The sequence below is a fragment of the Rhea americana genome, unplaced genomic scaffold, assembly GCF_003343005.1.
Source record: "Rhea americana isolate MKP2758 unplaced genomic scaffold, rheAme1 scaffold_24, whole genome shotgun sequence".
NCBI classification, from domain to species: Eukaryota; Metazoa; Chordata; class Aves; order Rheiformes; family Rheidae; genus Rhea; species Rhea americana.
In genome coordinates this window covers 3,303,972-3,327,297 of record NW_028186357.1, presented here as the reverse complement: position 1 = coordinate 3,327,297, position 23,326 = coordinate 3,303,972, and the positions used below count along the sequence as shown (strand labels likewise).

Here is a 23,326-nt window from a genome sequence, read left to right as displayed (position 1 = left end):
AAATGTAATTCAATTGACTTTCTTTGAAGAACAAAGAGTAAACAGTCCAGAGGCTGCTTTTTTATTTCCTCCTAGTGGAAAGGAAACAATGAGAAATGATCTTGTGTTTCCTAGTGAACTCAAAAAGCATCACAGCTCAGATCGTACAGACTGTGACACTTTCAAAACAGGGCTTAAAAGTAGTAAAAATCCTACGAAGGAAAGGAATGTGGATCGAAAGATAGAAGCCTGCAAGTGCTCTTTCCCCAAAATCTGGCCCCATGCAGCAGAAATCRAGGGTGACAGAACGTGTTTAGATTCTCTAAACGAAAGAATCAGATGCTTTTCAGTGACTATTTGGGGGCTGCCCCGGTCATGCAGAAGACGCAAGGGTTTGYATTTCAAGACTAAATGCTGATGTCACTACTGACAGACTCTACCTTAGCAGTGATATTTGGCTGTTTACTATGGGAAAGAATTTTTCCATTAATTTACTGGCTTTTAACAGTAATTTTAAAACTTTGTTTAGTTTACCATAAAACACAGAACAAGTGATACTAATATTCACTTTGAGCAAAATAGTAGCTCRTGTTTTTTCTATTCATTCCTACCACTCAATATTTACCAATTTTACCAAAGATAAGGTTAACACTCATTCATCCACTAGATAGTTTTTTCATAGTAAAGCCAGAATGAATTTTACTCAATAGAGCAGTATGTCCTGAATACACATAAAGCTCTTACATTTTTGATTAAGGGTATTTCATGTTCCCAGGACTCTGGGACATCATCATATGAGAAAATGGAAAAATTCCATTGAAACTAGAACATATCGTTATCGTAAATAATAGAAGTGTACACAATTTAAAAAAAAAATGCTTCACAGGAATTGCACACAGAAAAATACTCTTTTCCATATCTTTCTAGGACAGGTTCCCGAGAGGATATTTTCTAAAAGAACAACCAGTCTACTCTTAAAATTCCCAAGTAACGGTGTTTCTGCCCCCTCTTCTGATGGACTGGATTTATGAGGTTGCCACAYGCACTTATTCCACTGCTGTTTTCACTCATCAGTGCCTTACTGCTTTATTTGCCTGGTTGCATGATACCGGGCTCACTACTCAACCTCCTACAGCCTTACTCTGCTCATCTATAAAACAGGATTGGTGAAAACGTTAACAAATGACCRCAGGTTTTTTAATTGAATTTCTATGGTTTTAATAGACACACTAACAAACAGCGGTGTTTCTCTTTACCTAATACAACAATACACTGGTGACATCCTGCCTCCTTTTTAAAGCATCTTGCTTACACGAGTGTTTATTTTCTAATTAATTACCGGAGGTAAAGCATGTTACAGTCCTCAGATAAGCAATCCTACATAAATTCAAAGAATTAAATAAGTATCTGGTTTCCTTTTGTAGAAGAGCACCCAAAACATTATAGCCCTTTGCCATACAAAGGCACAGCAGCTCTACCAAGTTTCCAAAGCAGACAAATATCTAGAGTCTCATTTTCTTCCYCTCTTCAGTTATATTCACACACAAGGTAGGAAAAAGAAACGACATTAAACACTGCTAAGACATCTTGGCAATAAAAAGGAGTCAACTGAATGATTTGCATAGAAAGCTCCAAACCATTCCTGCCACTTGACCTAAAATTAACAGATCTGTCAAGTTTAAGAGTAAGGTTTCCTTGGCAGACCAAAATATATATGTGTGTGTGTGTGTGTGTGTGTGTGTGCGCGCGCGCATATATATGTATATATATATATCCCACTACCTTCCCTTCTCTTCTTAGTCACCCCTTCAAGGAAAATTCTGAAGCCAGAATAAAGTTTGCACAGGGTTTTAGTTACAGTTAATGTATAAGCCAACAATGTTTACTCAATATTATATAGGCTTTGCAACACACCACAGCAGTAAATTAGCTTGATATATTAGTTTTTGCTGAGAAAACGAGACTGTCTCTGAGATCTGTAAAGCACTGCAAGTATTTCCCTTGTGGTGCAAAGACGAGTTCAGGTCACAGCAATAAAATCTAGGCCAACGTGCTGTGCTGCGCACAGCAGACACAAACAAGCTCTGGGATCCTTGCTGCCCTCACGTACACGTGTGGAAAAAGCCCACTGACCACCACAGCAGCAACRCTTGCCAACCATGAACTTAGGCCCTCAGGTTTCTCCTCTCTTCACCCTCAGACCCACTCTGAGTCAGTTCTCCATGGAGGAAACGCAGCCAAGYACCATGCCTGCTCCTTCTCGTCATACCAATTTCCCGTAATTTGTCTTCGGAAACAAAAAATCCCCAGTCTGCGATGGGAAAGGAGGATTAGTAAGGTCAGTACAATCATTTCAAGCATCTCCTATGTTCCTGGCTGTGTCGTCTCATCTCAAGTTCCCTCATGTAGAGCTGTTTACAGCCACCACCGATGCTTCCAGTCAGGCCCTCACTTGAAGGTAAGCGAGACACAACAAACCTGAGGAGTGAGGCCTTATCCCAGTTTCTGGTGTTAATGGCAATATCCTGGTACCTGCTCATGTTCACACCAGCTGCCTGCTATATAGGGATACCCTAGAGATTGCCTCACTGTTGGTCTGATCTGACAGGATAGCGATGGCAGCATCACCTTTTCTTCTGCAGATTCAGGACTTAGCCTTGTCCTAGGTAGGACTCAAAGTAAATCTCCAAGGCTGCAAATCCATACGCTGTGAACAGGTAGGAAAGGAGGGGTATTCATAATCTCACTAGTTCCTGGGGGGGGGCGGGGAGGGAGAAAGGCTCCTGCAGAGGTTTGAGTAGAATAGAAGCTTAACACAGTTGTCCTCCACTGCCCCACGGAAAAGCCTCTCTCCTCAACAGGGCACCTAGTCCGTGAATTTTGCTGGCTATGTTCTTACAGTCAACAGAGATCCATAAATGAACAAACTACACTTCCCAGAGGCTGTGGTAGATGTTGCTCGGTTTCATTGCTGTTAAATCTCTTGTTACTCCAAATAGAGCCATGACTGGTGACATGATGCAGCTAAAATGCACCCTGCTGCAAAAGTTTTCACTGGATATGGTGTCCAGCCACATGCTAACAAGTTCTTTCCCTTTCTTTCCTCATAAACAGATCCTCCTAGCCAAGGAGCAGTCCTCCAGCTTTTTTATTTACTACTACAGATAYAGCCAGAGGCACCCCAGTCAGACACCTGTGCAGCCTCGGGGGTAGCCTCTCTCCTCCGCATCCCCTCCACTCCCTGGGCCAGGATGACGGACGCAGGGGAAGCACAGTGAGGGCGCACTGCATGCCAGTCGTTCRCCCTGGCGGCCACGCTTCCGTCTGACGTTTGCTCTGAGCAGTGGCTGGTTTGTATAATGCCTGGGCCTCAGCTTCTCTAAGGCTGCAGATGAAACTGGGGCTTCCTAATCCAGAAGACTAAGACAACAGGAGAAAYGATAAAGCTACTTAGAGGTTCAGAGCTTTCAGCGAAAATGCCCTATTGAACATTTGTTTAAYTCCTAAACAAAGAGTAAGCATCAAAACCTGCAAACAGGTAATGCAATAGATTTTGTAATTAAACTGCAGAGACTGGACTTCTATATCCTCTTGTGCCCTAAAGTTAACAGGTGACCTCTGGAAAACCATTTCCACATTCTGTTCTTCTGTATTCCAGCTGGCAACAAGCATGTATTTCCTGGGTGCACAACGATGCTAAGGGGCTCAGAAAAGTAGCATTTGTAAAGTGCTTTGAATTGAGTAGAAGGTACTTTATAACAGTCAAGTATCCCAGCAAAGCTATGATTTAAAGTGCACCACTATTTGCTGACAAAGAACCTTGTTACCTTCCTTTTTCACGCTCGTGGTTGTCACATGGGTGCGAAGGGATGAATGAAGGAACAGCTAGCTGTTCACTTAAAATCCAAGACCTTGGACTGAACAGTCACTTATCTCTACAGTTTAACCAGAAGAAAGAAAACATTATAACCAAATCAAACACAGATCATGTGATTCTCATTATTGTACAASGATAACAGAACAAACAAAAAGCTATCTGGAAGGACATACAAACACTACAGCTTCCAAAGGAGTAAACTACCTATTTTGCCAAGCTCYGACATCTTTTCTCTTGGTCGGACTACATCTGGCACTATAACCAAGAACACAATGAAACAATTTGACTGCCATCTTTAATTGCTTCCACAAATCAAATGGCACAAATCTGTACTAGCACACAGTGTAGGCAAGTTCTGCATCTGACAGTTAATAAGTTTTTTAATATTCTGAAGTACTGTATATTTTATGCCACAGTCCTAGTGTCCTGAGAAAAAAGCATATGCAGTACAGGTATCGAGACTCCCATATAACTTTACAATGGCCCTGCTATCTTCAGCAAAAGCGTAAGATGTTTTGATTATATCTTACTGAAAGCTATCATTATTGAGATTGCAATAGCTCCTATTTGACTACAGAACTTGAAATGCGTATTTGCTGAGCAAATGCTGCCAGATTCCTGCACGTTCATATAGCACAAACTCAGTAAACACTAACATAGTATTATTCAGACACAAAAATTTCATTAAGCCTGCTTACTCATTCAAACATGTGATCAACCACTGAGGTTGAACGGATTTGTCCCTCCTCTTGCTTGTATCTTAAATCATGTTTTTAACTTATTACTTTTTGTATATGATTTAAACTTAAGCATTCTCCACCTTCTGCTCAATATACTCCATTTATTRAAAAACATCTTAGTGTGATGCGTTGCAAACTAGATGTTGTACTGTGAATACTGGAGCTAGATAAGTGTAGATCTTTTAAAATGTGAGGAAAAGACTGAAAAACCAACTTTTTGTAGCAAAAAAGAAAAAAAAAAAAGCCAAAATGGAGAGCTCAAAACAGAAACAGCAAAAAATGAAATCATCCCTGGCTTATAATATCCTAGTGAAAAAGCATTTATGAAAAATGTCTGCATTGCTGGAAACTTTCTATTTGTCAAGGAACTCAACATAAAACAGTAGGGCTGTCATGGCCAATTGGCACAAGTAGGATGTGCTGTCCTGTAGTGAGGTTAGGATTAATTAATTCTCTTGCCATTACTMACATCTGGTACAGGCACGGTAAGAATTTCAGGATTCTAGTGGCGGTTTTGGAAGTGGCAGAGGACTACAACAAACATAAGGCCAGGATTCTGCTGAGTGCAACCTTGGTTTCCACTCAAGTCAATGGCTGCCAGAGAGATTCAACCCATTTAAGCACGAGTAACTCTGAAAACAGAACCTGAGATGACTATTGCTGTGGTAAGACTCACTTACAGAGAGCATAAAGGCTTCTGTCCCTGACTACACACCTGGGGCACCATGGGAATGCAGCAGGTTTGTCTGGAAGACCAATGGATCATCTTCAAGAATAGAAAGGACCRCTTAAGAGTCCCCTCGCTCACCCACTCTCCCCCCCCCTTTATTTTTTTAATAAATCAAATCAGAGCAACTGCTGTCTTCAGAAGATACACGTGGACCTTGTTAATGACAGCACATAAATCTTGGTAGCTAAAGCTAAAAACATGTGCCATCAGATCTTAATAGCATATGAAACAGTTTCATCTTGCACTATAATCTGGGGCACCATTCTTTTCATAGTCTGACCCTGAGCAGCACTCTACTTGGTACTATTTGTACACCTGTCCTGATAAAAATTTATTGCCTAGTCATTATTTTAAGCCATCAGCACTGCGCAGAGAGTGGATTAAAGCATATTAGCACAATATAAATAGTATTATTGCTAACAGCCTCCTATCTTTTTCATTAGTGGAGAGGATATCAAATCTACTGTTTAAGGCAAACTAGAGTTGTTAAGGAAAACTAAGCTCTTGCCCTCCTAAAAGAGGACTTAAATGCCTAAGCAAGTAAATTTAGAGTCATGGAGGGGACATAGAAGGGTAGGCAGAACACTAGACAAACATCCCAGAAATGGTTACTTGAAACTGCACTGAGGGGTGTATCTTTCCCTCACAGGGCTCACCATGACAGCACTAAGGAGCTAGCAGTTGCAGAGTATACTCCGTTTAAGATCATTCAGGGAAAACTTCTATTTGTTTAGGTATTATAAACTGATCTTAACCAAGTTCTCCTCACAAATCTCATTACAGAGCAGAGTTAAGTAAACTTACCTTCTCTATTCCAAATTGCTGAGATCTCACTGAATACTTGCTACACTGAACACTTGGTACAAAGCCAAGAACGCATTCAAAAAAAAAAAAAAAAGAAGTAGTAGTAGTAGTAGTAGTTCTGGCAATTGAATTACAATGCCTCCAAGTAAATGTGCAAAYAGGGGGAAAAAAGAAAAAAGAAAAAGAAAATGAAATGAAGAAGTTACCTTTTTCTTGCAGTTCTGGGGAGATTATTATGTGAATACAGCTGATCACAGCACTTCGCAAGGTCCTCAGAGCTTCTTTCTGTAAGGAAATTCATATGGTTTTCAGTTTATTGTACTCTAACTCCTCAAAAGTAAACGTGCAGGACGGTTTTGTACAAAATGGCTCGTTGGCCTGGGAGTGGAGCAGATGCCACATGTTACCATTTTGGAATTAATAGAAAACAAAATAGAGACAGTAACTTCCCACTCTCGTTTTCATGTATATTATCTTCTTGCTTCAGAAGGCACCAAGCCTGGCCATGCAGGATATTTGTGTGATATGCTGTGCCTTCACGCACAGAGTTACCACACCAACTTCCTCACGTAGACAACCCCACAGAACAATCTCTATACGGACATGCATACAAGGTCTGATAGAGTGGGCCCAAATCTGCGCTTCTGGAATTCAGTGGCAAATTTGTGGACCTCACTGGCTCTCCAGCAGCTTTCACTTTGCTAAACAGAAGAGTCATCTCTAGAGGAACATGGTGGGGGAGCAGAGGGCAAGGAGAGAAAGCTCTGGCATTTGGGAAAGTTCTTCCCAAAAATACCACTCTCCTCAACTATTGTTTTACCTTGATGTAGAACAATCCACGCAACTTCCACTGTAATTTCTTAATATGTTCTTAGGAATAAACAGATCCTTATTCATTAAAAGCTGGGATACAGGAATCATAAATTTCTTTGTAGGCGTCCGCAAGGAAAGCTTTTCTTTACCTTGTATGCCAGCAGGCCTGTTAGCTAGTCCCCGGTTAGCACTCTAGATCTTGTGCTCACACCTGCCCTGGGCAGTCTTGTTGTACTGCCATTACCTGTAGCACAGCTGTATGTACTTATTATTTCACATTTACCTTGTGCTAGTCTCCAGAGGCCTCTCCCAGGCCTCTCTCCAGCTCTGAAACTGACCCAGAGTATTTTAGGTAGATATTATTGGAAATAGGTTTTCCATTTGTTTAATAGTCTCTTTTATTCGGTAGTTACTATAAAGTGTTCATAAAAGCTGAAATTTACAGAAAATTGGTATTATTATGCCAATATTCTCTGGTTCTAAACTACATTTCCTTTTGATTACATAAATAACAATGATTTATCAAATGACAGTTGTCTGCAAKCTTATAACTAATTTTACATATACTATAAAATTCAGTGCAAGCTTCAGTTATTACTCTCTACCTATTTTTATTTGCTTTACGTACTTTTTTAATATACAACCTAAGTCATCCAAAAAGTATATTTGAGAAGGCAGATACTGCAAGGGCAAAGGCCACCGAAGAAAGGACATTAAGTTTAACATCCTTTTGAGGGGACCTGCTTAATTAGAAGATGACCTTCGTTACATGAGGTTGCATAAAATATCATTTCAATGGAGTACTTAGGGAAAGTTTCCCTGACTGTGACAGTGCTGCCAAAATCTAATTAGAGATTCATCTAGCCCTGTATATCAATGTTATTGTCTGTCAGGCAGCCACAATGTATCATGCTGCAAGTGGAATTTTAACTGTCTAAATCAGTCTGTCTAAACAACATAAAATAGGAAACAAATCAAAAGACTAGTTAAAATCATAAAAGTGACACGTATTTACTATAAAATACCATTTGTTGTATTAATGGATTTAATAGTAGGGAGACAGAGCCAGGTGTGTCAGAGCTGCAATGAGGTTACTACTAATACAAGAGACTCCCTTCTTCAGCCTGTGCAACTGCAAGGACTCAGCAGGCCGTGCCCTTGTTTCCTCAACATCCCGGCCTGGTTTCAGGAGACAAGAGCTGTCGGATTACTGCGCCTCGTATGAGCTACCAGAAACCAGTCGAAAAACTGGCACTAGTTTTTACCACGACAGCCAGACCTCACCTCAGTCGCTGTGCCTCCTCTCAAGGTGGGAAATCGTGTAGCAGAGCTCCTCAAGTCTTTGACTGATATCCCCACTGCAGACATCCTAGTTCACTTCTACGCTCTCATCTAGGTTAAGCCAAACAGCTACATCCAAGAGGAAACTTGGACATGGCCATTTGCTCTAAGGCTCACTCCCAACAGTGCGGCTGCAGGCAGAGGAGACCATCTCTTCTACCAGTACCACTCCAGCAAGCCTTGCACCTCCAAGGCATCTGCACACCTTCTGTCACACAAAACACCCTCAGAGTGRTGCTATAAAAATAACTTCCTGGACTCAGCAAGACAGAAAACGGGAGTTAAAGTATTTTTCCTAACTGAGACCAGAATCCACCTCTACRGGAGCTTCTCATCATTTTCTCCCCAGCAGAGAGGTGGAGCTGCTAAGGAACCGCTCATGCCGAGAGGTCGCCTTCGCAGCTGCTGCTCATTAGCTCCCTAAGAGACAAGAACTAGCAGCACCAGCTCCCACTGAGGTCACTGCATAGGGTGTAATAACTTTTTTTAAACTGCCCACAGAGCAGAGCAGGAGCATTCACACACACTGTCCCAGATGAGAGCTAGTAACTTCCCTGTCCACGCAGGTCCCGCTATCACCTCGCAGCCAAGGCACACGCCTCGGCGTCTTCCTGTGGACCCCGCTCGACAGATCAGGAGGCTAGCTGCCCCAAATCCCGATTTTAGGTCCGTATCAGACACACAGCATAGACATTAGTGCTCTTGTGCTCTCTTCATCATTTCTTGCTTTCTCACTATCTCTATGTCCCCGTATTTGTTCATTTTGCTTATCTACAAGGTTGGGGACCACTTTTACACTATGTTTGTACAGCGCTACACACTACGCAGGTTTAATCTATGCCTCTAACACCTAAGCACTACTAGACTATGATTTAATAAATGTTAACATGCACACGTGGCAGAAAATTGACAGAATTGTTGAAATATGGTCTTTATAGGTTGTTTTCAAGCTCCCAATGGAATCCGCTTTTTTTTCCTCTCTCTTAATAAATAAGGGTTAGAAACTTAAAAGTCAGTATTGAAAGCTTTAAAGAAGGGAACTGTTTATCTCTCTAGGAGACACAAGTATTCATGGACTGTCCACCAGAAGATTTATGTTGAATATAGACCCAGAAATCCCATTGACTTAGACTGGAAGATCATCTGCAGGAGGAAAGCACCATCAGCCTCCTGCCACCTAAACTCTGAGGCTGCCAGTCACTCACACGGCATTTCACTCAAACAGTCACAGCAAGGAAGTATTTTAGTTCCTGAAACTGAAAACTAAGTGGTTATCATGGCTGAAAGGCCTGTATTTTAAAGGAACACATTCATTCTTATGCAATGACAGGTCATGAATTTTGCATGAAGCACAGCACTTGGTGTCAGAAATTATATCAGCTCCAGCTAGGGGGACAATGATACATATGTTTGTACAAAACACATAATATGTTTTATTTAAAGTGTGCCATAAATATTTTTGCCCTGAAGCAGAGTTTAAAATGAGCTCCGTAAGGTGTCATAACAAAATGTATGTTCAGAAAGGAGAAAGAGGTGCATCTATTCCTAAAYGTCTAACTTCATCTGTAAGAATTGCTGGATATTCACTGATAAAGCTGCCACTCTATTCTGAGGTGGCTGATCCTAACAGTAAAACACACACAGCCACATTTTCTGCCATGGCTCACAATTTATGCATCAAACCTTTCCTTCCTCAAGAGCCTGAAGAAATCCAGTAAACTGTGAGCAAAGTAGTAATTCACATTACAGATTATAGATGTGTGACATTCAACGCTACTCAGCATGAGAAAGAAATTAGTAATCTGGTTTATAAACAATGAGGGTCTTAGCTGCAGCAGTATCTATCAGCCTGGCAAATCCCAGGACCTACCCAGACAGTTRCACTTTGCTTTGTCAGAGTCAATACATCTAGGCCAGAAGTAGAAGTAGCTAAACGGTGTCTCAACAAGAGCTGTCCTTGTAGCGATGCGTCTCTCCTCTGTTCAACTACTGCCTTCAAGTGCCTGTGGTAATTGTATTTATGTCCTTACTCAAGCAGATAATGGAGGATTTGGATCCCGGGATTGCTCTTGACTATGGTGCGCACAACTTCAGGCCAGCTTGTGGAGTTGTGTCATTACTGGAGATTTGTTCAGTAGAAATAATTGAAAAGAATTATTCAACCACTGGGACGTCACATTCACTTACAGTATTTTGCTATCTCTAGATAGATCTCGGATTGAGCAAGGAGACTGCGTTCCTTCCTTCAGCTCTGGGGTGAGATTTGAACGTGCACGTACGTACACACACAAATACACACACTCCACGAGCAAAGCAGGGAACAAAGCCAGAACAGCTCAAGGCAGCCTGCCATTGGAGCTGCACTCCACTTAGCACTAAGTCACTCATAATAAATCAGAGGCGTCTGTCTCCTCCTTTCTCCAAGGAAGGGTTTTAAACAATTCCAAAATCCTAATTCAATACCTAACCATAAAGACCAAGCTGCAGAAGGCACATAGGCTGTGTATTTTCCAGACAGACGCTCGCTAAGAAATTTAAAATTTACATAGAATGTACAAAAGCAAAGTAACTCCACAAACAGATACAACAATAATATTTAGGAAACACCAGCGTGTTCACAGTTGCAAAGGAAGCCAGACTTTAAACTGTGGCCAATCATKTAATTTCAGGGGTCCATTTTCCAATGCACGGGTTCAGGTTTTGCAAGTTGAATGAAATCCATGAGAGCTGCAGGCCTCGTGCCAGTGATCGCAGCCCCCCTCTGCCCCTGAGTGCCACTTAATGTGAGCCACCAAAACATCGCTCCAGCAATCAGTGACGAATTCTAAAAAGTTATGTATGTGCTGATATTTTCCCCTAAAGAAAAGGCTTAGAAACKCTCTCATTTTATACCTGTCCCCAGCCAAAACATATTTGTCCAAGCTATAATTATCTAGTTTGATAAGCCCCGGAAGAAGAAGAATTTAGTGCACAGTGACTTAGAATTGCCCAAATGCCACCATCAGGACTGAAGCTTACTGCTGGTATATTGAGGTTAAGTTGAGACCTGCTGTCCTAGACATAAGAGCATACAAAGCCATTAATGCCAGAAATGCCAGCAATTTATGTAAAGCAAGATTACAGATTAAAAACAAACACAAAACTGCAAAAACTACTACAAAACCTGACAGTAAAGGGCTGACAAGGTTCTGACACTCCTATATCAATTTGAAAGGAGGAAATGTTTACAGGAACTCCAGAGGTTGAATCCCACGCTCAGCAATGCCTAATGAGAAAATTTTGGTACATACAGTACACGCGCAACAAGGTACAGTGGATTTGTCCTATTTGTTAGCAGGAAGAGAATTCAGTTTTTAAAGCATAGAGTACAGAGGACCCTAGAAGGATGCACACTGGTCTGTTCTGACACGCAGCGATCCCCCTGCCTCTGAAGCATCTTCTTACTAAATCAATGGTGGTCTTYCCATTGACCTCAATAGAGGTTGGACTGGACCCACAGGAGAATCAATCCCATAGCTAGTAAAACAAATGAAGGCAATGGATTTCTTCATGAGCTAGTCACCAATAGAATTAAGCCAATCAGATAGTGTCACATAATGATTTAAAATTCAAAATAAAGTCTTCTTTCTTAACCCACAGTCATCTTCAGACATACAGATGTTAAAGATCTGAGCCCTCATTCTACACAAAAAGTCTAAATACCACAGTCCCTGAATTTTTGTATTTTATAATGTAACAGTGCTTTTCTCTAGGTAGAAATTACCTAAATAAAATAAATATTCACATCATTGGGAATTGTAGCACAGATAGGTCTTTAAAAAAAAACAACTTGTATTTGTATTTTTGATGTGCAACCTAATTAGACCAGAGCATCTTTAATTAAGTGTGTCAGCCCCAGTGGAAGCCACAGAGTTCAACGCTAATAAAGCTGATAAGGTTTTTATTTTTCAGACTTAGTTTATTTAATGCCTCATCCATGTTAAGCCAATCTGTAACATATGGGCAGTTCTCCCACTATGGATTTATCGTTTGGGTGTTTCTTTTTGCGAATTAATGCAATCAAACTCTTGCCCATGTTAATTATTTTTCTCCAAGAGCAAATCCCAGAATTGAAAACACACACACACACACACACCTGTTATTTGCTGCATAAGCCACAGCGCAACAACCGAGAAATAATTCAAAAAACGTTAGGAGAACCCAGAATGCTTCTGGATTGTATGAGTGAGCTTTGGAAAAAGTTCAAGAAAGTAGTATTTCTGTATTTCTATATATCTGTGTATCTGAYCTTAAAAGACAGTCATCAGAAATGCAGCAAAACCTAACTGTATATTCATGCAGAATGTGATGATTACTTCAGCCTTTAAAGATTTCTCATTTGCATTATCTTTACTTAGAAGGAGAGAATGAGAAGAAAGCTACCCAATTATTAGAACAAATTTTAAAGTCACGTGGCAAATTATTTATGTTTTGGAATTCTAAAACCAAACTTTTTCTTCTGAAAGGCATATTTTGGTTCAATCACAAGTAACAAGACTTAGAGGAATCGCTAGGTAAAACTGTCTTATCTTGCGAGGTGTCCGAGTAGATGGTTCTTGCTGCCTTTAAATCTATACAGGGATCGTCCAGCAACACACCTGTGGGCAACGCAAAGGTCATCTTGGATTGTTGCAGAGACTCAGCAGCTTTTTGAAATCTCAGTCTCTCTCTCTCTCTACTGTCTAGACCATGAGACTGAGAGCGTTAGGTGATAAACCTGAACCTGATTTCATTGTGTTTGGGCTTTCAACAAGTCACTGATCATTTTCACAGCTCATTTATGCTGATTACTTGGTTAATATCTCCGCAGTGTTCRGGAGGTGGAAAGCACTGAAGCATTGTTCTCAGCCCCAAGAACCCTCCACTGCTCAGTGCTGTCTCGTTCTCCCAGCTCCAAGCCCTCTGATCTCTTCTCTTCCATACCTCCKCCCCTTGCAAGCCAGCTGATTTCTATCATCATAAAAAGGGAAATGTCCCCTTTTAAGGGGGAGAYGAACAGGACTTTTCAGTTCTCTTTTTTGCCATTCCTTGATTACCAGAGCCACAGGACACTGACTGCAGAATTGCTCTTTGTGTTCTCCAGGCATATCAGCAACGCTGCTGAAAGAAACGCAACTGTTCACTGCTTTGAACTTCTGCCAAACTTCATGGATTTCCACTTCTCACACAGCTCCTACATGATGCAACTAATGATGCCAGCCTTGTCTTTCTGCATCGTCTGTAACGAGTAGGTGGCCATTCTGCCAGGACAGCCAACTCTGAGGGCACCTGCAGACTCACCACTTTTTACCTGAATTCTTTCAGAAGGCTCGGTTCTTCTGAGGCACACGGGAAGTTAACCAAACCTAAGGAACCTATTTCTTTCATAATCGCTACATGTTTTTGCTAAAAGAAATGCATTACTTTTCTACCTCCCTTCGTTAACGTGGTGGCCACACTGCTACCCACTGCTCCGGTCCTTTTCTCCCCAACTACTCATCCATATGCAGTTACCTTCAACTGAGCATCCTGTTTGTTGTATACGCTGTTCACTGACATACGACCTCCTTGTAGCAGGGACCTTGTTCTCGCAGGTGTACACAGAACATCCAACATACTTCCTAGGGCTACAAACCAACAAATAAATGACTAGTATGAACTCCACAAGTCCACGATCTCCCTGCTCCCACAGCTTTGCCAAGTCACACACATCTCATTGCCCTTCTCCGTCCTTTCAAGAACCTACTTGCAAGCATCAAATGGCTGGTATTGACCTACAGCCTAGCAGCAATTTATTTAGACTTGCTGCTGTTATTAACGGTCCTCTATTTTCCCCTTTCGTGTTACGACAGCCTGTCAATAAAACGAGTTGTTCAGAATATATTCAAACCCAGGTCTGTCCACCGATGTTTTATGGAAAACCCACTGTTGGTCTTCAGAGTGCTTCACTCTTTCTTTCTTTACTTCAATTGCAGAACTCCCAAAGGAGRAGAAAAAGTGTGTCTGGTTTTCAGATCCAAAAAGGATCTCATCTCACATGTAAATTCTTTAACTCTCTCCTTCTCRGTTTTGCACCTGCCTGTACAGGGAAAACTAAATGCAGTCCTCAGACAAAAGTGTCACATATGTTTTTTTTTTATTATTATTCTATTAACTATTTCAWTGATTACATAGAGAAATCTGATTTCTGAGTGCATAGAAATATGAACTGCTGTCATAAAAGATGGAGCTGCATGAACTTCCCATCGTCTGAATCTGGTAGTCTCTACTACTACACAATTGGGCTCACACAGGTTATTTGCCGCTACTGTTTTTAGAGCAGGAATATTACTATACCACTTATTACTTATGCCAGGGACTCTAAAGTGAAGCAACTGAAAAAATAAGCGCAAATGCAAGGCTAGAAAAACAGAGTAACGAGAGCACGACAGCTGTCTTAAACTGTGATTTAACTGTTTCCATGACCTTTGCAATCTCCCCTTGGAATTCTGCTTTTCAGAGTCCAAAGATATTGGGAAAATAGGAGCTGCTCTTAATATCAGGAACCAAGACCACTTTACTGTGCATATAGTTGCTACTTTTAGGGATTCTGCTTATTAAAATATTCAGTCAAGTCTTTCCTAACAACAAAGTGCAAATGTCAATATTGATAATATTAAAAAGAACAGAAGGGGAGATGGAGTGAAAGTAAACACATGGATATAGATACGCACGCACACACACATGGATATAGATACACACGCACACACACATGGATATTCCCAGACAGGCCCACAGTGTTAGGGCAATTATGACAGCCAGAACCTCTAAAGCTTTAGCTTCCAGAGTCCTGCTACATATGAGAATTTCAAGTTTCATTTACCAGTGAAAATTCTTCTAATCTGAGTGGCTTCAGATGAAGTGTTATAAATAYATATTAAAATATATTAAAGTCACCAAAAAAGCCAAAAAAGAACAACTTTTTGTTTGAAACCAAATTTGAAACCAAGTTTAGAACACTACTGGCAAATGAACTATGGTTTTACTGTATAGGATTAGCAGCAGTATTTTATACAATCAGATAGTATCCATACATTGACTAAGACAACACTCCTGTCTCTGTCAGTACACATAATAAAGCTCCTGAGTCACTTCGGCAGCAGCAAGTTTCTGAGATCCCCAGACTGATACGGAATCAAAACCTGCTTTCGAGAACAGCCTAACCCTGGGGGTGCTCTGAAAAGGGCAGCCCAGGGAGGTACCAGGAAGCAGCGTAAACCATGACTCGGTCTTCTGATCTTTCCCTCCACATAAAATCCTTGCAGAAACAGAACTGAAAGAGGGCACTTGGGCTCGCACAAGTGTTAAGAGTTCCCAGCTGTGCCTTTTTAGTTTGCTGAGTGGCCCTGCACAAGAAACGTGACTGGTCTCAAGCAGGAACCTCACAGGTCACGTGTGCAAGGAAAAGTGCCAAGATAACCACTCAGCCCTGAGCCCTGCACAACTGCACAACAGAGCCCAGCGACGGGCCCTGTCACACTGCACAGCACATGTCAAGCTGTCTCTCTGGCAACCCTGAAACACAACCCATCCAGAGGAAAAGGCAAACCCGTTCATTCTTAATCTCCTGATTCTCCTGCAAATAGGGATCCAGGCAGCTGTTTAACAGCATACTGGGCTTCCCAGCGTAGCCTTSCTATCCAATACGCTCCTGAGCACGGGAATCCTCCTTCTTTGTTGTGGCGCTCATAAATGCAAGGCTGCTATTCACCATATGGGCTGAGCCAGAAAAATCCCACCAAGCCTGGAAGGGAAAAAAAAAAAAAGTCCTGTTTTGTATGACATAAATAAGTGTCTGAGYACTGAGGTCTCCCAGGCTCAGTCAGACCCTCTCTCCTGCTTGATCTCAGGGTATTTTGAGGAGATATTGAGGTTTCATTTCTTGGCACCATACCATAGTTTGAGCCAGACAAAGCTTATCTCTATCTACATTACACTCTGATAGTTGTGCATCCATTAATCAAACAAATTAGGACTCGGCTGTTCGTATTAATTGTTTACTTGTCTAAGACTGGCCGACAGTTGTTTGTTTCTCATCACACTGCAGTTCCCCCCCTGCATACACACTACCCACCCTTTTTCATTACGCTCTTATGTAGTTAGGTTTACTGCACTTTCATACTGACAGTGTACTGTGTGCACGTTAGTCACACGATACTGTTCATCTAGCATCACTGCTTCCATTAGTGTGGACAGTTCAAACTGGGCAAAATGCACATCTTGTGCATAATTTAATGGACTTCATATAGTGAGTCAAAAACTGTTACTACGAAAGCATAACAAAACAGACTATTTCTCTGGAGACTTATCGCTGGGAAATACTGAAAACTAAGGCAATCGCTCTGCAAAATTAGCGGTTGTCTTTACACGCAGCAGCAAGTGTGTTAGGCATCACCTTTGCCTTCACCCATCTGAGACGTTGCACCAATACCCTGCAAAGTCTTCTTGAAGCTAAAAAGCCATCCTCTTCCTCCATCAAAACCTCCTGTTTTTCCTTCAGAAAGCCTTTACTATCCAAATATCTCCAGGGCTTCTTGCTTTTGATCTTTGTAGTTCCTATCTGGTTGAGACAGAATATAAAATTCCTCAAGGGAGAGTCTTTTGCTTTATGATAAATATTTTTGCTTGCTTGTTTGTTTAAAAAAGAAAAAGAACTACACTTCCATACAGTCTAATAATCTATAAGAATAAATAAATTGAAAACAAGATTCTATGCAGAGTTTTCCGCCCAGACGAGAAGCACAACAGGCAATCTACAAAACTAAGCAAGAACRTAGTTTAATGAGCCTACCTGAAAGCCGCTTGTTTTTAACAGTGATTGACTTAACAGTATAGTATCTAAGATGGATGCACTCATGTTACCCTGTATGTAGTCTTCAATCAAGATGGATTGAATCACATCATTTAGATCTGAATCACTGCAARCTTTCAGAGGCTTCAGCTAATATCCTGCTGCATGTATCCAGGAGGGAAGGCCAGGTCGAGGGAGGMGGCTCTGGGAAACTTGCACCAATTTGCACACTTCTGTTCCTCCTTCCACGCTTGGTCTGCATTTGTTCAGAATGCACCCAAAATGACGGGGCTCCAGCTACACCTGGTTGCTGCTGGAGTAGCAGTGTTACCAAAGATACAAATGCCTCCATCCACTCATTTGATTTTCCAAATTGTCTCTTCCTTCTGTATTTTCAAAAATTTTTATCAAGGCACCTTACAACCTAAAAGTTACTGGCTAATTGTTTCTAGAAAGCTCACATACCTCTAGCTAAATGAAGGGAGAGCAGAACAGAGTAAATTCTGAGATTTGGGATGATTTACACACTGTGGTCCAAATCTTTTGCTACTTTCCTAAATCAGTAACTCAAAGGCGACCAGTTGGTCACGATCCGATCTCCCTTACTGCTACTGGGAAACGTTCCAAACATAGCAAGAGGAARTTACTGATAGCCTATGACATAAAGGTGTTATTTCACCAATTTTTGTGGCCTTACTCCATTCATTATACCCACTTCTCCCTTTCAAAAATGCTCCTATAAATCTCYTTATGGTGCTCATGGGATGCTGCACTGAATTAACATCTCCACATCCTTTCCTCCTTATCCCTTCCCACTACTGCTTTGCTTGTACTCTCTGCCCTGACCATCCACTCAAATCAAATGTTGCTTTGGCCTCTAGTACTGTACCTCTCCAATTAAATCCCTCAAAGATACATATTTTAAAACTGTAATGACCAGTTTACACATAGAGGCAGAAGTTTCCTGTCAGGCTAGAGGCGCAACTATTGATAAAGAACTTATGTATCACCTCCTGCCTCCAAAACTGGTTCTCTGCAGAGACTTCAACATGCCACTTAACATTCAGCTTCTCTACTTGTAAACACTGCATACCAAAACCGTTAAATACTACGTACATTAGCAATTAGCTGTAGCAGTTAAACATGGACACAGAAACCAGAAATTTTATGAGTCAAGTGCTTCCAAGGATCTTTAGGGTATGCAGCAAATTTTCCCAAATGCTGTCAATAAATTCCAGATAATTTTTGAGTGGAAGTGGCAAAGAGCATTGTCCCAGGGCAAGTATCAAAGAAAACACGATTTTAGTACAAAATCGTCYCCACGCAATGGTCCTGATGCATGGTTAATCCACGGCTGGATGCTACACTTACCCATTGCGTGTACGTGCTTCCTCTGATATGCTTCCTCTCTAAGCAAAGCACTCATTTTACTGTCTCAGTTTCCACTGTGTTAAACAGAGACAACTAGATTTAGCCTAAAAAGCATTTTTAGAGCAACGGGAGAAAAAATTAAGTGAGATCAGAGACTTTTTTTTGGGCACAGCTTGTGACCCCTCCCCCCAAAAAAGTCAAGACAGTAAGACAGGACAAAAGATGACCAAATAATGAAAATAATATTAGGAAAATGATAGCAGAGCATATCACAAGCTAAAGATGGTCAAAAGAGAAAAGAAACAGTTGTAATCTATAATCAAATGATAGGAGCAGGGATGCATAATGTATAAATACATGTAATATACTGTGTGCATTCACAGTGCATAGATTTTCTTTTCCTATTTAAATTATTACCTTACAATAAGGCAATATTCTTCTCACTCATCCATAGAGAAGGTTCATAAGGCTAATGTGAGTGATCACTTATGAGACCACTGGCCTCAACTTTAAATGAATGCGACTTAGATAATGATTTCTCTCCAGCTTCAAAGTCAAGACTCTTCAAAACAGCCAGCAGAAACAGTACAATAGATCTGTTTTGAAGACAGAAAACAAGAATCACTGTTCATGCACTTTTTTTTGCAGTCTCCCAGCTGCCAGACCCATTCACATGAACAATGTTTGAAGTAAACTACCAGCCCCAGATCAAGTACACTTGATGTCAAAAGTGACTGGCTGAGGCAGACAAGTAACGCTTGGTGCCTGAACTCGACTCACAGAGGGGTTTAAGAAAAGATGAACTGGAATGGTCGTGAATGAAAAAAACATGAACCTGCCTTCAAATGACTCTGGAAGCCTTGCAACCAGTATTTCTTTGTAGATAGGTAAGATGGGCAACTGAAACCTGCCCTCAGTGAATGAAAGTCCTTGTAGGAAAGGGGTATCAATCCTTTTTCTGGTCCCAGGCAGCTGTTGGTACCCTTTTGTTAATCCATAAAAATTGTGAGAGCTTTATGGGATTTTTTGCAGAGCAAGCAAGTCAATGCAAGCACAGAATCACAAAAATCACTCAGAAAGAAGTGCAGGTTAGGAAGACAGTACTTTGAATTGATTATACGATGGTCAAGGAAGCTTTTGTGCATAGTAAAAACACATTTTTTATGGTGCTGAACAGCAAAAACAAGACTGCTCCTGACACAGGGAAATACTGAATTTCAGGTTGAGTACTTTCCAGAGAAGGGATATTACTCCGAAGCGGCAGGTTCTTTGCCTTTAGGTAGCAGCCCAGCATGGAAGCCAGCCCAAGTACATTAGACCCCAGAACAAGAAATTACAAGCACTTTGTCTTCTGAGTGACTTATTAAGTTCCACGACAGAAGTGAAAAGCTCATGTTCTCTGTCCCAGACACTCCAGAGCAGGATGTTTTATTGAAGTGCTATGGTGTTTGCGTTCTGTGATTTATAACCTTCCATATTCCCACATGTACTGAAAGACACTCTCAAAGTACATGGGCAGTCTTCAGTTTAACAGAAAGCAGATACTCTTTTAGTTAACTGCATTACCTGAACAATCTCCATCTTAAGAACAACGGAATCAAGGGAAAAGAGAAAAGGTAAGTCCCTGGCAACCAGAGGATTAAATGACCATCTCAAGTTTTTTTTTTTTTTTTTYCCTCCCAGATCTCATCACAACCCCACAACAGGCAGCCACAACTTAGACTCAATTTGAWAAATATCACCGAAGCTGTGATTTAAGCTCATCGGTGACCCGAGATTAGTCCATCAGATAAACATTAAACCAGAGGATACTCTTGCTTTTTATGTTTTAGGTTTTATACTTCTGAGCTACACAAGGAAAAAGCTAAACAGCAGAGTATCCATATGCAGTCTGAACRTGACGCATTACAACAGGAAAAAAAATCTTATGGTAAAGTCTGTTAAAGTTTGAAATATTTCTTATCCCAAAGAAAAACTACCAGAAAATGGTACACTATGAACTTTACTCTTCTACTTCCATAATTAAGAATAAAAAAGAAAGTGGAGAACAAAAATAATTTGAGACAACCAAAGAGAAGTCGGTTTAAATATAAAGCCTCTGTATCTTTTGAGTTGTACTATTTTGGAGCAGTTAAGGTGTTTTCCCCTACAGACAACATCATGTTTTACGGAACCAGAACATGCTATATAGCATAACTCTGAACTTAAGGTTAATGAGGAGTTAAACGCTTCTTAGTAAAAGGTTCTTTAAAAAGTCATTATCATTATATGAGAGGCGTCACTTCTTACTCCGTTCGATGACAGYCAAAATGAATTGCTTTTAGGTAATTATCAGTGAACATGTTTTAGAAGGATTTTTCTATGTTTGTGTCAAAGAACATTTAAACAGAATAAGGCATTTCTAAAGGGACAAAAGTTGACCTTATAAGTAATRCTGCCTACATCGGGACAAGCTGATATTCCACCAGGCGCCACGCTCACGCACAGCCGCCCGAGCAAATCACCTCCACCAGAGACTGGCGCCTTGCAAACGCACCGCTGCGAGCTGGGACACAAACACAGACCAACGCTGAAGCCGTGCCCAGGCCCCAAAACACACCTCTTCTTGGGCACATCCCGCCAGAGAATCACACCAAAGCAATTTCTGCCCCGCGGCCTTGCTGTTGCTCCTGGTCTTTGCCCCTCTCCCTCCTTTTTCCTTCTCTGCTTTCTGATAGGCATCCAAACAAAGCAACCTTCCTATCTAAATACCAGGGTATTATATGGCTTCATCACTGGGCGACCTCAGCAACTTCAACTCTAACTTTATTCTCAGCTCCCAAGTATCAAAGGAATACCATAATGCTATCTTACAGCCGGGAAACGCGGACTGAAGGGTTGAATTAATTACCTGCAATCAGAGATGATAGCTATGAAAGAGGTAAAAATTGAATGCTGGGTTCCTGATTACTATCTCAGCACCTGAACCACAAGAACATACTTCACTATCACTGATAGCTTCTGCTGGTTAAATCAGCAAGGTGTGGAGCATTTTCCGAGACTCTGTGAGGGTGATCATTTTCTAGGTAGACCTCAGATGCCTGAAGCAAGAAAACTTACACGCTACATACAGTAAACATTCAAGTCATTATTTTACTGGTTTTTTATATGGTAAAGCAAAAAGGAAATCTTTCATTTTTCCACGAAGCTACAGTTCGCAGCAATTTCATATGCAATACTGAAAACTCATGCCTATGATTTCCTCTAGTCAAGCATGCCCCATTTTTAGACCTTCAACAACAAAAGCAACTTAAATGTTACTACATTTATTTTAAAAATCTATATTAAAACAGAAAGAATATGTGCATTCAAATCTCTTAGCAGTGCACACAGGTTTATATTCAGAACTCCCCATCAGAATCAATGCATAAGTCAAGGTGYAACCATGCTCCCCCAGGACTGATGGTAAATGACAAAAAAAAGGACAATGTTTAGGATTCAAAACTCTTCCAGCAGCTCAGCACCACAAGGCACATTTCAAAGCTAACTATACATTAATTTTCTAATTAAGTTCAGTTCACAGCCCTTCTACTACAGTAGAATCAAATGAGGAGATGCAGCAGYGAAAAGACTTGAGAGAGGAGGGGCACGTGCATGGGGAAGGAGTGTCTCCACTCGCTGTTCACTGACCATGCCATAAAAACTTACCTGCAACGAAACAACGGCAGAATAACTGAGAGCCAGGAAGGGTCATAACCAGACAACTTTCCTAGCAAACAGTCCTACTGCCCCAAAATTCCCCAGTGCTCTTAATGGGCTGGACTGAGGAGCTCAGGTGCCACCTTTACACTCCCCCTTCCAGGAGGCAGAAGTCCCCACGGTCTCACTGGCACTAGGCTCTGTATTGCTAAAGGCATAGGACACACGTCTACAAAATTGAGAGCTGTTAACGCTATCCTGTACAATTAAGCAATCCTCATTCATTTTTCCTCTGCAAACCTGATTCCACCATTTTATTTTAGTAGGAAACATAGCCATCTCCTCTCGTTTCAAACTACGACGCTCATGACTGTCACCGGAATTACTGCTGTTTCACAYTCATGTACAAAAAAAAAGAAAAATCAGCCCCAGAAGGTGCTCAGCACATTGCCAGATCAGTTCTAAGCACAGTAACCTAGTGAACACTAATAAGAAATCTCAATTACAGTAAATCATCCCCCAAAAAATTCATTTACAGAATATTTTCTATACAGGTGTATTTTATGCTATTTCCCTAAGACAGGTATCAGCCACACAGGACAGATTTACACCACGGATAAATTTGGCCTCTCTGGCATATACTCTTGACAGCGAAGAAAACTGCACAAACCCTAGTAAGTTCCACAGTTTGTCCTAATCTATGTTTTATTCTTTCACATACACCTCAATTTAAGGGGAAAAGAAATAGATATCAGATGTGACAAGTGTATGGTTTTTTCTGATATCTGACTGTTCATTTTGCCTTGGAAGGGCTAGAGCACCTTTCAAAAGTTTTAGCCCTCTGTTTCTGAGGAACTTATCCTTGTGGCATGTCTGTCAGGTTTCACAGCGCTCAAGCAAGTCTTTGCAATTTTCACATAATGGCAGTTGTTGACAGGTTGTTAGGGCTGACAGTGAATATGTTTGAAAAACTGTCAAGCTGGTGAAAAAAAATTAGAGGGAGAGAGAGGGAGCCTCCTCACATTTGTAACAGCATGTTAAACTGTAAACGCATTCTCCAAATGCACAGGCCTACTTCCAGTCCTGTTACCGGCTCTGCTCTGACAGCATATGTGAATATAGGATCCTTAAAAGTTAATGTCAGA

The 23,326-nt window shown here is 41.1% G+C and overlaps 1 long non-coding RNA gene across 1 annotated transcript in view; it reads right to left on the bottom strand.

Moving 5' to 3' along the window:
- Positions 1 to 23,326, bottom strand: part of LOC146595068 (uncharacterized) — a 558,681-nt gene that overhangs the window by 461,503 nt on the left and 73,852 nt on the right. Inside the window, exon 3 of the long non-coding RNA XR_014896018.1 lies at positions 6,337 to 6,415. This is a non-coding gene — a long non-coding RNA (uncharacterized LOC146595068). The remainder of the gene's footprint in view (positions 1 to 6,336; positions 6,416 to 23,326) is intronic.